Below are 15592 nucleotides of genomic sequence, written 5' to 3'. Positions count from 1 at the left end.
GTGAAATCGTATCTTTTGAAAATTTTAAATTTTTATAATATAATTTGTATCTTTTTTATATTTTCTTTTGATGATATAATTTTTATCTCTTGAAATTTTATATTTCCATAGCCTTAAATTTTTAATATAACTTCCTAAGTATGCATTTTTCTAACATAAATTCATTCATCTTTCTATGTGTAGAGGTAAATTATAGACAATTTAAACAATTTAAATTTATTGAACAAATTGTTTATGTTTATATGAATATGTTATATATTTTAAGTAGCTAGAAACTCAAGAGGTCTTAGTTATTAAGGGGAATGTTGTTCTCGTCATGAGTTTGAACAGTTGTGTTTGAAAGGTATGTGTACTTTGTCAATAATTAAGAAATATTTTGAACAAATATTAAATTGTAATCGCATGTAAACTATATAAAAATAATTAGCTAGGGAAGTACACATGTGGGCATAATAATGGATGGTGAATATGAGATGCCTCTTGACCAAGAATCATATGGCATACAAAGTTTAGATACTTATTTGGTTATTTTAACAGTAAAAAACAAAGAGCAAAAGCCAAAGGAACAGAGACCAAATAAATTATACTCCGAATCCAAATTATTATTTCCCAGCACTATGTTTTTTTTTTGTTAATTTAATGACCCTTTTTCAACAGCAAAGGCAATGTATGGACCTGATTCGAGTTTGTCAAAACCAGTTTTATCCACTGGCGACGGACTGTGCGTGCAGCAGACACCAGAAACAAAGGTGGCTCAATCCTTGCGCAAAGGGCAATCATCTCCCGATAACTGTACTCATAAATTCCCAATTAACCGCTTTTGCATATTTTATCTAAATTAATTGATATAATTATATTTATTTGTATTTATCTTTTATTTAATTTTTTTAATTATATTTAATATTTTCCTTATACTTGTGTGATTTTAAATAATTAAATTTTTATGTCAGTGAATATTTACTTTATTATTATGATTGTAAATTAATTTTATAGAGAGCGGGTCCAAGGAGCAGTGGCGAAAGAGCCGACACCGACGCGTACAGGCTGGGAGCTGAAATAAACAGCTCTTGCTGCTTGGAACTTCCAAGGGTAACCTTTCGCTTAGTTTACGCAATCGCCTTTCATTGGCCTCTTACCACTTTTTTCAATTCATGGGAACCATTTTAACCTGACTTTGAACAATGAGATCCTATATTATACCAAATCTTTTTATATACGTTCTTTTCTCTTTTTTAACGGTACATATATAATTTGAATCTCTAGCAATTATATGAATCAACCGAATTAAATCAAATTAATAGTGATGAATTTAATTTAAATAAATAAAAAACGTCAAACAATTTTTTTACTACCTAGCGCTACGATGTGAAAAAGAATTTAACAATGGTTTTTAGTTTCACTATATTATGTTAAAGGTTCTTCCTATATTTTTACCTCATTTTATAGTTTTCAGAGGACTCAAAAGCATCTATGAATCTTTGACATCTAGGAATTCCGAAAATATAGAAAAAAAAAAGTGTATGTGAAAGAAGAACTTTAAATATCTAACCTATCTTGAAAAATTGTAATCTATTGTCATGACCTCCAACAGACTCATGTGATTTATCAGAGTTAAATATATTGTCACCTAATTATATAGATCTAACCTACAATTAGTCATTAGATCCCTACACCTAATGCCAACTCTAAGACCCTCTAAAAAACTTCTCGACCATAATCGAGAGAAATGATTAGAATCATCTCACCCTTATTCATTTCTCTTATATCTCCTCATAGAGAAAGATAATCTTGACACCATCACCGACTGATCATCTTTCAACGTAACTCTATTTCTAAATTAAAAATAAATAGATAAATAAATAAATTATAAATGTTGTAATCTAATTGTTATGTCAACAAGTCTTTAATTTTAACTGTCTTGGTGCAATGTTTGAATATGAAGATTTAAAACTTTGGTAGATAGACAAGTTTTAGTGGAACACTAACACTTTATTCATGAAAGTGCCTTTGAGTATTTGACTATCATAGAAGAATGTACTTTAATGAACTAGAGCTACCAATAACAATGTAAATGTTGGCCAACGCAATTTCCTTTTGGTAGGATATTTTGGACCCTATAACACATAGCTAGGATTGAAAAATACAATTTTTTTTATCCTAATGGACAATTTGAGTTCATGTATCGCATAATATAAAATTCTAAATATAAATATAATATGGGTATCAAATTCATTGTGGTGTGTTTATCACGTTATTTTATATTCTATTAAATATCTCATTCATTTTTCTGTCAAATATTTAATAATTTAATTGGGTCATCCCAAACAATTTGGAAATGCCTCCAAACACTTTGGATGGTATCAACATTTGAATATTTATAAATTATTTTGTTTATCTCTCATTTGTTTTTCTATTTTATGCTTTGATGTCTAGTGGCCTAGTATTGCTGTTTGTGTTGTGCCGTCTAATTAAATTAACTAACAAAATAATTACAGTAAGTTGGATTGCTTTTAATTTTATAGTATAATTAAATAACACAAACTAAAAGAAAACTAAGGTCAAATGTTTTAATTTTTAGAAATAATATTATCCAGACATAATCCAACCACAATCGACTATACAAAAATCAATAGGGTCAGTAAAAAGAAAAAGAAAACATAAATTTTGACTAAAAATTAATGTAATAATGAATGTCGGATTAAAATCTATAATTGTAGGTACATATGTATAATATACAATGTTATTATAAAGTATGACATAAAATTAAGTAATCAATTATGTTATATGTGTCATAAGTATTAAAGTGTTATGAAATTAAAATGAAGATATCATAAGTTACGTATATAATTTGACGAGGAACAAAATTATAAATACTTAAAAAAATTTACTCAATATTTAGTCTATATAAAGAGATAGTCGTCCCAAAAATGGTTAACTTGTATTACTTATCATGTGAGTTTTTACGACAAGAGAAAATATATCTTTTTGGAATATCACACTAAAGAAAGACTCAAAGATCTCAACTTATCAATTAATTTAGGTACGCTTTCGCATCTAGTATTTTTATTCTTGATTACATGATAGTATTTGTTCAGGACATTTCTTAAGCATTGACAATGCATACACCCACCTGCAAAGGCAACTGTTCGAACTCAAAACATCTATGAGAACAACACACTCTTTTACCACTAAAGACACTCGATATTTTCATGACCTTCTTACATAAATTAAGTTGTTAATGTTTTGTCAAGTAGGTTTAAAGTAATGGATGACGAGCAAAGTAATGAAAATCAAGGATAAGTGAGTTTTTTTAGGGTAAGGATTAGTGATCAACAAAGGAAATAGAGACAAAATTCTAGAAAGAGAAAATAACCTCAGTGACCAAAAATGTCTTATAATTACGATTTAGACCAACTTTTTTTCGATTTGCCAAAATGACCAACAAAATCGCAATGCGATCTCTAAATCGCAACGCGATCTCCAGTATCGCAAATCAGTTTCTAGATTCGCAACGTGATTTTGACTATCGCAATGCGAATATGTAAATCGCAACGCGATAATACAAAATCGCAATGTGATTTTCAAAGCGTCATTAGTATCGCAACGCGTATTTTATTTTCAAATTCTAAACACGAATATTAATATATCCTGTAATCGCAACTCATAACCTAAAACCCTAAATCACAACTCAGTCCCATCTCCATCTCTCACTCTCTACGGCAACATTCGTCCCCATCTCCGACGAAATCCGTCCCCATCTCCGGCGAAATCCATCTATCTCCATCTCTCAGAGCCACCTTCACAATCATTCACGGTCAGAAATGGAAAATCAACCAAATCAACCACCGAGGGTTAGTTTTTTTTAATTATTTTTATTTTAAAATTTTTTGCATTATTATTAGGTTTTTCATATTGAAATTGATGATAAGTTTACTGGTAATTTCAATAATAGATTAACTATTTCACTTAGATTGCTTATTAAATTCATTCGATTGTTGCCAATACTGCTAAACTGTTTAGTCTTTAACCCTTTGAAGTTAGTATTTGTCTTTATTTTGTCTTTTGGTTGAAGTAATGCAATTCATTCAAGTTTCAATTTTAGAGAATGACTATTTGAAACAAAGAATCGCAATGCGAAATGAAAATCGCAACGACAAAATCGCAACGCGATTTTAGTTTCGCGTTGCGATTTTCTCGTTGCGATTTGCATTTCGCGTTGCGATTATCTCGTTGTGATAGTCAAATTCGCGTTGCGATAGTCATTTTCGTGTTGTGATTTTCATTTTCGTGTTGCGATTTTAAGTTTCAGAAACTATTCTTCTTCTGCAAATTGAAACTTGAATGAATTGCATTACTTCAACCAAAAAAATTATATTTTTCTTATATTTCATTTTGATTAATTTTTTTTAAAATTTATGTAATTCACTAATATATGTCTTTTTTGTAAAACAACATATTGATGCATGGGTGTCACGTCTTCTAATAATAAGGAAAATGAGGAAAAATAAAAAAAAATACGTGATATACAATTATGCCGACGTCTTTTCACATAGTTCACTTGAAGAATCAACGAGATGAATCATATGTGTTGGGTAATGGACAAGCTAAACTTTATCCTGCATGGTGGGAGGTCGATAAAGTTAGTATTTATTTTTAAATATTTTAAATGTGTTCATAAATAAGTGCGCAATTGAATTATTACTTATGATTGCAGGTGTTTATCCCTGTTTTGGAACCATAATCATTGGTTTCTCGTCGAGCTTCAGCTCCCATCCCTGAAGATAATAGTATATGACAGCATGATAAATTACATATCATTGTCTGATTTGAGAGATATTATTAAGGGATTGAGCTCTAATTTTGGCTAAATTCTTGGATGTGATTAATTATTGGACTTATTCTGGAAACAAGAAGCCAAAGAAGTTCAATGTTACAGTTATCAGAGACGAGATCGTGCCACAAAAAATGCAGGGAGCCAGAGGGGATTGTGGTCCTCTCGTATGCATGTGTTTGGAGCGTTTGACGACAGGAAGTATACAGTTTCTACCTCCCACCGATAGAGATAGAGGTGCAGTAAGCTTGTGGTTTCGGCATTTTATGGCTAGAGAGATATATGCGAGACGCTGCCTACCTGCATCCGTGTTATGAAAGTGTCCATAAACAATTGGTAAGTCAAATGCAAGTGTTGTTAAGTACCTAGAATTCAATAATTTGTTGTTTGTTGGTTTTAGATGTGTAGAAAGTGTTGTTTAAGCAAATGTTTGGTTTCTGCAGGTTAATCCTGAAGTGAGCTGCGTGAAATTGATGTATGGGTGCATAAACAACTGTCTGGGGTACACTTTTTTTTATTGTTTAATTGATTCTTAAAAGTTGATTTGTTTAATTGATGAGGAAAATAAGAATTATTATTATTTTTTGCTTGTTTAATTGATTTGTAAAAGTTGATTTGTTTAATTGATGTGTAAATAATTCTTATTTGTGCTTGTTTAATTGATTGAAACGTAAAAGTTGATTTGTTGATTTTCAATCTGCATCATATTGAAGGCAAAAGACCTGTTGAAGGTACACTTTCGCAACGCTAAACTCAAAATCGCAATGCGAAATCCAAAATCGCAACGCGAAATCCAAAATCGCAACGCGAAAGTCAATTCGCGTTGCGAAAGTTAATTCGCGTTGCGATAGTCTAATACGCTTTGCGATTTTCTCGTTGCGATAGTCAAATTCTCGTTGCGATAATCAAATTCACGTTGCGATAATCAAATTCGCGTTGCGATTTTTGCGTTGCGATAGTCAAATTCACGTTGCGATATTCAAATGAATGTGTAATAAGTGATAACAACTGAACAGATCATAGCAATGTTCAAACTCAAGTTACTAATACATGCCTAACTGAAAATGTTAAAAGTTTACACATAAAATACACATAATACAACGTTTGCATTTAAAAATCACCTAAGTTAATAGTCCTAAAAGGTGAAGCTGGTTGTGATTGGGATTTTGATTTTGATTGCGATTTTGATTGCCTTTTGCTTGACACAATATGAGCTTTGGATTTTGATGAGGATCCATATTGTGGTAGAGGAAAAGATGATTGTGATGGCACTGGTGATCCACATGTCAAACTTGTATGACCACTTTCCTTGCACCGACTATATGTCGATCTCTTCTTCTCTTCACCTTTAGACGGTATATGATCGTGACTTTTTGGTCGGTTAGGTAGCCTTCTGTCCATGGCTGGTGGCAAAATTGTTTGTAAGTCATCTGGTATGTCCCACTCAGAAAGATGTAGAATAGGTAGATAATCTCGGCATAAGTCTGTCGATATACTTCTGTAGTGTAGCAATCCATAGCGTATGCGCTTGAATCATCTTGGTTTAGATGAATAGAAACTTTTATAACATGGCCACATGGATAACCAAATGTTTGTCATTTCATACAACTACACATCTTTGCATTTAGATCGACAAACCCATTTAAATTATTATCCAGTACTTCAAACAAAGTGTTTGAACATGGTTCAACTCTCCATGACGTTGACTTCACAACACGTTTCGTTATCTTTTTTTCAGTCCATGGTGTAACACGATGTTCCAATGTTCCTGTAAATTTAAATAAATAATACTTAGTAAAATATATGATAAGTTACGAATTTAAAGAAATAATACTTGCATGGTTTCTTTTCTTGTAGTACCACTGTTGAATAGAGGCTCGAAAAATCTCCATTAACATAGTAATGGGTAATTTCTGGGAATGACGACTTAGAGCGTTGATTGATTCTGCACTATTAGACATCATGAAACCATATCTTGCTCCAAGTTGATGTACTCTTGACCATCTTTCAAACCCGACATCTTCTAGTGTTTGAGCACACTGAGGCAAAACACGTCTTAAACAATTTATATGCTTATTAAAATCCACTTCCCGATAAGCTTTTACAGCCTTCCAGTATGTCCATTTGTGATATTTTATACCAGCAGACCTTGATTTTAAATTTCTATACAATTGAACACCACAAAGTCCATGAAAGGCATCTGGGAAACACCTTCTAACAGCGTTGTCAATTGAGTTTGCCCTATAGGATATGATTGTCATATTGCCAATAGGACCTATGCAATCCCTAAGATGCCCCATAAACCATGTCCATGAATCAGAGATTTCAGATTTGCCAACCCCGTAAACTATTGGCAATATCCCATTGTTAGCATCCATGACTACTGCTAATAAGTTTACTCCAAGGTATCGACCTTTCAAATGTGCTCCGTCAACTATAATAACTGGGCGCATACAAGTAATAAACGAACGAATCTACAAAATAATATACACAAGAAATATAATCATTTAAATGTGAAATGCATGTAACTAACAAAAATGAGTCAACAAAATTATATTGATTTACTAACCGCAGCACCAATGGCGATAAACAGCAACTCAAAGCGTCCATCTCTATCTGTTTTGATATGAGTTAACAACCCAGGATTTTTCACCTTTAAATTATGACAATAAGCCGGCAGTTGGGAAAACGATGCTTCTGGCGACCCCCTCAACAATTCCAATGCATAACATTTGGCTCTCCAAGCTTGAGAATATGAGATACTAATCTTGAACCGAGCATTCATGTCAGTCATAATTTCATGTCCCCGATATACCCTACCATTCAAAAACATTAACTCAGCCAGAAAACCACCCAACACCTTTTTGTTTGCCTGTCTAGGGTGAGGAAAAACTTGGGTTCTTTAACATGTATGTTTATCAATAAAAGTCCTAACTTGAAACATTTCGCAATCTTTTATCCTCTTTGCAATCATACGCCACATACAGTTTTTATCAATCATACACCTTGTTTTGAAACGATCTTTGCTTGATTTGTTAACTTTTAGTTGATATCCATCTTCCACACATTTCGTATACAAAGCTATCTTCAAGTCTTCCTTTGTATCAAAACAATCATCTTTCTTGATACGAATAATTTTTGTGTAACAATCAACTGCTATCTTTACCAACTCTTCTTTCGGTATCTGAAATAATTCTGGCATATTCCAGTTATACTCCCGTGGCATTTTCTTCGGGGACTTTTCTTCGGGGATTTCTTCTTCTTTTTCTTCTTCAGGGTTATATGAATTACATAATGGATGTTCAACATGTTCATTCACAGTCGTAAATTCCTCCGTATTATCATCAACAACATCTTCCTCGGCAGCGGCTGTTTCATCATCAAAATTCGGGTATTGACCAATATCAAAATCATTACATGCAAGGTCTGTTTCTTCTTCTAAAACATCATCAAAATCCGAGTATTGACCAAGATCAAAGTCAGGGTATTGAGCAAGATTAAATTTCGAATACTAACTAGTACTCACAATTTTTTATGTTGGCTCATCATCGTCTAACTGGTCAATATGAAAACCGGAATTTGGTGCTGAAAGTTGATTAGGATTTGGATTAGGGAAAGGTTGTGGGTTTTGAGATTGTTTTTGGTATTGGAAATATGGTGAAACAAAATTTGATTGGTGATGAAATTGTGGTGGAACCATTAAATTTTGAGCACCATAAATTGAGGTTGAAAAACTTAGTTGATTACTACCCGCTACTGACCCAACTTCACTACTTCTAGGTTCAACAACATACAATGTAACATCAACTTACAAAACACTAATGTAAGCAATGAATTTTTCAACATCTTCATTGTCGGTTAACAAATAAACTTTACCTTTTCTTTGATAATATAGCCTAAATCCACTTAGGGGCTCTAAATTCAATTTATTTGCAACACGTAACATTAGAGTTTCATAAGTTAACTTTTTTAATGATAGTTTTAGTTGAAGATTCATGGGTAAAGGCATATATTGTAAAACACCATGAACATTCTCCCATGACCCTCCAAAACACAAATCTATCCAAACATGATCAACATTAGATGATTTCATTATTGTAAATTAATTTACTAAACAAACAAGCTACGAAACTAAAACCTGTTGTCGGATGGGGAAAGATGTCGTTGGATATAAGATGTCGTTGGATATAGGAATGGATATCGCCGGAGAGAGTGATAGATGGAGATGGAATGAGTTGCGATTTAGGGATTTAGGTTATGAGTTGTTGCTGCTGCGTAGTTATATACCCAAAAAATTTGTGTTGCGAAACTAAAACCTGTTGCGAATTTGAAATTTTGTGTTGCGATAGTCAGAATCGCGTTGCAATAGTCAAAATCGCTTTGCGAATCTGGAAACTGATTTGCGATACTGGAGATCGCGTTGCGATTTAGAGATCGCATTGCGATTTTGTTGGTCATTTTGGCAAATAGAAAAAAATTTGATTAAAATCGTATATTATAAGACATTTTCGGTCACTGAGGTTATTTTCTCTTCTAGAAAAGCCCAATAAACTCACAGGTGCATACATGCATTACTAGTAAAGTTATACATAAGTTACATGTTTTGGATTAGGAGAGTTGAGATATATTTAATTAAATGGGAAATAATGTAAAATTATATTGTGTTATACAAAATAAAAACTGTCTTGGAGAGAGAAGAAATAAACCGAGAAAGAAGGATAAGGTTTAGTAAAATATTTGGATAATCAATTACATTGAATAGGTTTAGTAAAATTACATTGAACGACAAGATTCTTTTTATACAGTCTTTCATACAATTTTTCTTTCTTCATCTTCTTTGTCCTCCTAGTTTATTTGAACTTTTTTGTTGTTGAAAGCAACGTAGTTAAACTACATTTTTTCCAGTGCATTCTGAAAACCCTTTTAAGCAATAAGACACTTTCTTTTGCCTAGTTAACAAAGACAATTAAACTCAACTCTTCATAGAGATTTTTTTTCTTGAAAATTTGGTTGTTATTTTTTTAATAGTATGGGGATTATAAGATAGTATCTATTTAAATTTTTATAATTATTTAACAATGTACATATATTCTATGAATACAATTATTCGAATTCAAAACTTCTAAAAAGACTAACATTCACTTAATTTAGCTAGGCCCATCTCTAATTAGTTTTAGCCCACTTTTGTAGAGTCCAAGTTTTTGGGTGCTCCTTCCTAAATTAATCATGCGAGTGCATAGGCCTCAAGAGAATAGATAAAAACATTTGAATGGACATGTCGGTCTCTAATTTTAAGTGGGTTAAGTTTGACTCAAACTGGAAATAAATAAAAAATTAAAATTCAATACTTTAAAGTTTGTGAGTTTCAAATTTTCAAGTTCAAATAAAAAAAATTAAAGCTTGTAAAATCTTTGACTCGAAATATTATCGGACTTGACTCGATTGAAGCTTAAACTCGAGCTTGATTCAAACTCGAACTCAAGTTTGAATATGAACCATAAGTACATGAAAATCTTATATTATATTCTAAAAGACCTTATAAATGTTAATATTATTAATAATTTAATTTAAAAAATAAATATTTGATATTGTTTTTTTTTTTTTAGTTTTTTGAGAGTTTTTCGAGTCAAATATTAAGTAGTTCGTTTTGATTCGTTAAAACTCGAATAACTCGTGATATTTCTCAATTGCAAACAATGTACAATTAGTTTTTCTTCATTTGGACAAAGAAGGAATTCAAAAGAAATCACCAGCAGCAGTCAGCACCAATCCTTTTCAGTTTTCTGCGTGTGGAATTTGTCCCCAAACTTCCTTCTTTTGATTACTGGCGGAGATTGTTGGTAATCTAAGAAGGATGTCTCACATTAATGAGATATTAGCCTTACAAAGAGTATTTATATACGTATTTTCTCGATAATATATATATATATATATATATTAATTTGGGTTATAAGTGGAAATAATAACTATTAAATGATAACTTTCAATCTCTCATAACATTTATAGTGTTCGAATTCGGGTCTGTAAGAAATAACAACAATTTTTATATTACGGAGACTACTTGATTCGTGCTCTATTACTCATACTTTTAATAGAAAAAAGCCCCGCTCATGCATGTCGTTATTGTCTCCCACTCAGTTCCTGTATTTATATTCGTATTGATGATTTATTTTTGACACGTATCGTGTATTATCTTTTCACAATTTGTTCGTATGTATTCTTTTCAATTTTTTCTTTTATAAGGAAGTCATTTACTCATTTGCAAACCACTCAATCATTTAGTTCTTTTTTTTTTCTTTTCAGACTTTTTTTTTTAATTTTCTCAAAGTTTAAAGAAAAAAAATTAAGTACTCAAATTATATCTTTAATTCATTTTAAGTGTGTAAAATATTTTTTCCTTCAAATTAGGTGTATAATATTTTTAATGTTGCTCTTTCAAATAATAAAAAAATTTAACGATCATTACGATATATGTACTTAAAAGAGTAACGTTAGAAATGTTAAACGTCTACTTTAAATAAAAATATTTTAAACACTTGAAATAATCAAAAAGATCTAATTCAGACACTTGTATCTTTTTCATTAAACTTTTTCCATTATCTTATTTAACGATATACATTGTGATTGTTCTTCATATTCATATTCTTTCGACATTTTTTATTCTTTCCCAGAAAAGAGTATTTTATTTTGAGTTTCATCTTCCATTTTTCAAATATTTAGAATTAAAAATATAATGTTAACTTCAAAGGATAACATTTATTTTCGATTATTAATAAAAATAAAAATTTCTAAAACAATAACTCTCCGTAACACAATACAACTTTTTTACTATTATTGTTTATTTTATTTTAAAATAGTAGTTATCCAATAATAACTGCCATTAAGCTGCTGGTTCCGGTGCCGTGGGTAGGCCAAACCTGAGGAGTGCTGTAAAACCGCTGGTGGTGGATCCAATCGGAACCGTCGTCTTCAGATTTCCGTCTACTAACCTACGGAGAAACAGACCGAGGGAAAATCAGCGGCGGTGGGTCAGGTTTCCGAAGACTCTCGGCAGCGCGTGCCAATTGAGATTGGGTGGCGAGGATCGCAAGAAGATGCTGCCGGAGACAAGTGACGCAGACGCCGACGTTGCTGCTAAGGTCATTCAAATGATCCTTGCACCTCATTTACTTCAAAAAAATAACTGCCATTAATTTTCATCTTGCGTTCTTTTATAGTCCCTGTAATCCCTCCCTCGTCGAGTTGGAGGTTTATACATGGAAAAACAAAGGAGGTTCTGTTTATGTAATTTAATGCTGGGACCCACATTTCGTTTCTCGTAGAGAGATGATCCGAATATCTATGATGGAATTCAACGGCTTGGAGTTGCCATGAATAAATCTATAGAGATAAATTAAATTAGAAACCCTTTACATAAATAAAATTTGCAAATAATAAGCCAAGTGAGTAGCCACCTAAGAAGCTCTGTTTTGAAAATCGGACCGGACCGGTCGGTTCAATCGAAAATTGTTGTTTAGTCCGGTTTAATCTAAATCGGTTGAACCGCTAATAGTGAATCGGCCAGAACCGTTGAACCGTTCGAACCGGACCGGCTGAAAATCGGAAAAAATGGGAAAAAACCGAGAAAATCGGGATTTTTGTTTTTTTTTTTTAAATCTTTAAACCAAACAACGTCATTCGTTAAACGAGCCAAGTCGAACTCGAGTATTGCTGAGCTCGACTCGAACTTGAAAATTTTAAAAGTAAACTCAACTCAACTCAAACTCACAAGCTAAAAATTATCAAGTTCAACTCAAACTCGTGAACTCAAAAAAAAAATTAGAAGCTCGATTGAAGCCTAAAATTCAAGCTTGATTGAAGTGAAAGAATAGTTTACTCAATGCTCACCAAAAGGCTCCATGATTTTGAATGTCAAATTACCTCTATTATTTATAGAAGTTAGTTGTGATGCGCTTCTATGTTTCTTAGTAATATGAGATTGTTTTGTTCTCATATTTTCTCTTTAGACTTTTGTGATGCTCTTCTATGTTTCTTAGCCATGTGGTATTGTTTTAAAAAAAAAATTAAACCAAACAATATCATTTTGTTATGATTTTTTTAACTCCAAATTTATTTTTTAATTATATTTATATAATTATATTTATTATTTAATATGTTTTACCTTAAATATTATGTTGTAGTTAATTTGAATCATTTTGTTTCACTTGATTTTATGGTTTTTAACTTGTATATGTTATGAATTGCTTTGAATATGACTTGTGATATAAAAAATTATTTTTTATTAAATATTTTTGGTATTTTTATTTAATTTTTTAAACAATTATAACGTCGTCCGATTCTTCCGACCGGTCAGACCGGTTTAACCGGTTGAACTAGTAAACTGGTAGCATGACCGGTCCGGTTCTGAAAATCATGCTAAGAAGCATCTCTGCAGTTCTCTCACTTCCAAACTGTCTCAGCTTCATGTCTCCTAAGACAGTCCATCAGAGATTATGATATAAAGAAAAAACCCATCATTTTGTCTAAATCTCAGTGGAAATGGCTGGACCTACCCATCAAAGAAAACCAAGCATGAGCACTTGCTGAAACCAGAAGAAGCGGCCTCAGAAGAATGACAAACCACCTCCTTGGGCGGTTGTCAAAGGCCTTTTCTATGGCAAAACCCCCCAACATCAACAAGAGCAGCAGCAGAAAAAAAGAAAAAGGAGCAGCTGATGGAAGAAAGTGGGAAGAAATGCAAGAAAATGAGGTGTTCGGGTTCATTATGTAGCAACACCAAGGTTATGCAAAAGCCTGAAGCAGCTTCTTCCCCTGAAGTCCATAAGAAAAAGGCATCATCATCATCACTTGAAGCTTCTTCTAGCAGATCCATGAAAGGTCCTCTACATGAACTCGATGGTGTTGTTTCTTCAACGAATTCTTCGCTTTCTTTATCTTCGGCCGCATCAGCCTCCTCCGTTGGTGGTGGGTCTTTCAGAGGAATGCCATTCAGGAGATTCTCCGGCTGTTACGAGTGCCGAATGGTGGTTGATCCAGTCCTTGGGATAGCCAAAGATCCTTCCTTGAGGACTTCCATTTGCACCTGCCCTGAATGTGGTGAGGTTTTCATGAAAGCTGAACATTTGGAGCTTCATCAAGCTGCTAGACATGCAGGTAAATCATCTTCCCTGCAATTTCAACAATCATATATAAGTTTCTTAATCTTACTTTGCTGCTCTCCATGTTTATCAACAGTATCTGAACTGGGTCCTGAGGACACCAGCAAGAACATAGTGGAAATCATATTCCAGTCAAGCTGGTTAAAGAAACAAACGCCCATATGCAAAATTGATCATATCCTCAAAGTCCACAACACCCCCAGAACCATCTCCAAATTCGAGGAATACCGAGACTCCATCAAATTGAAAGCAACTAAGCTCCCCAAAAAGCACCCACGCTGCATAGCCGACGGCAACGAGCTCCTCAGGTTCCACTGCACCACTTTTGCATGTTCACTCGGCCACAACGGCTCCTCCAACTTATGCAACTCAATCCCAAACTGCAATGTGTGTAGCATTCTAAACAACGGTTTCAAGGTAGTTCAAGAAGCCAATGGAAAAGGAATCCTCACAACAGCAAACAGTGGCAAAGCTCATGATAAAGCGGCCGGAGTTGAAGATGGGAATGAAAAGAGGGCAATGCTCGTTTGTAGGGTGATTGCTGGAGAGTTCAGAAGAGCATGGAAGGTAACATGGAGGATTACGACTCAGTGGGGGGCGATTTGGGGTCTACTCCAACTTAGATGAGTTGTATGTGTTCAATCCTAAGGCTATATTGCCCTGTTTTGTTGTCATCTACACAGGGTTTTAATGGGGGGGGGTTCACTAATCCAAAGGATAATTTCCTTGTTTCGGATGTAGCAAAATTCAATCTTTGTTTTGCTAAATACTTACTGCTTTCAGTTATGTGAATTCGATGGCTTAACATTCATAAAACTTTACACAAAACGCCTAAATACAAGCTTGTTTGAAGTGAAGATTGTGTTGTCATATTTGATTGGCGCAAGGCATTTAAAGCATGGAAGATATCATCATCTGATATTCATGGCGTTCACAACAGAAATGTCAACTCAGGGGGACACGTTTTTCAACACTGAAATTAAACTTCAAACATCAAGCTTCTAATGTTTGTAATGGGACAAAATTTTCCGACCATCGAAGAAACTAGTTAATAACAAATTGTGTACCTTGTTTGATGGAAGACAGTTGCACCCGTAACTTTGTTTCCCTTCATTGTGTGGATTCCATTCCATTTGCTAACGCCAAGCACAAATACTGCATCCAATTGAAATTTTCCATGGCAGTGGAGTTCCCTGTCTTGTCTTCATCCATGGTTTTATGAAATATGAAAAATCTGACAAATTTGATTTTTACTAGAAGTTTGCACTTTGGAAATGAATAATGTAAAAGTTTTCCCCAACATTTGTTGAGGTTATCATTTTGATTTTTGTTTGGAACATTTAAAATTTCAATAGTTGAATTTTTTATCAAAATAATCCGTACTAGATGAAGAGTGATAGTTGACTAATGATCAATACATGTTGCTGACATGATATTGCATGTCACCTAAGATATGAAGTGTTGTGCGCCACATCACCCAAGGTGATAATATGGCATGTATCATGTCATCTAAGGTGACGACATGTCATATGACACGTCAACAGTTAAACACGTGTGAAAATATCATGTCAACAATATGTGTTAACCGTTAGTAGACTAACTA

General features: G+C 33.2%; 1 pseudogene; it reads left to right on the top strand.

The window, feature by feature from the left end:
- The first annotated feature begins 455 nt into the window (after positions 1-455).
- Positions 456-14720, top strand: LOC120139843 (annotated as a pseudogene).
- The last annotated feature ends 872 nt before the right edge of the window (positions 14721-15592 follow it).

The sequence above is a fragment of the Hibiscus syriacus genome, unplaced genomic scaffold, assembly GCF_006381635.1.
Source record: "Hibiscus syriacus cultivar Baekdansim isolate YM2019G1 unplaced genomic scaffold, ASM638163v2 tig00110776_pilon, whole genome shotgun sequence".
Lineage (NCBI taxonomy): Eukaryota > Viridiplantae > Streptophyta > Magnoliopsida > Malvales > Malvaceae > Hibiscus > Hibiscus syriacus.
This window is presented reverse-complemented; position numbering and strand designations above follow the sequence as displayed.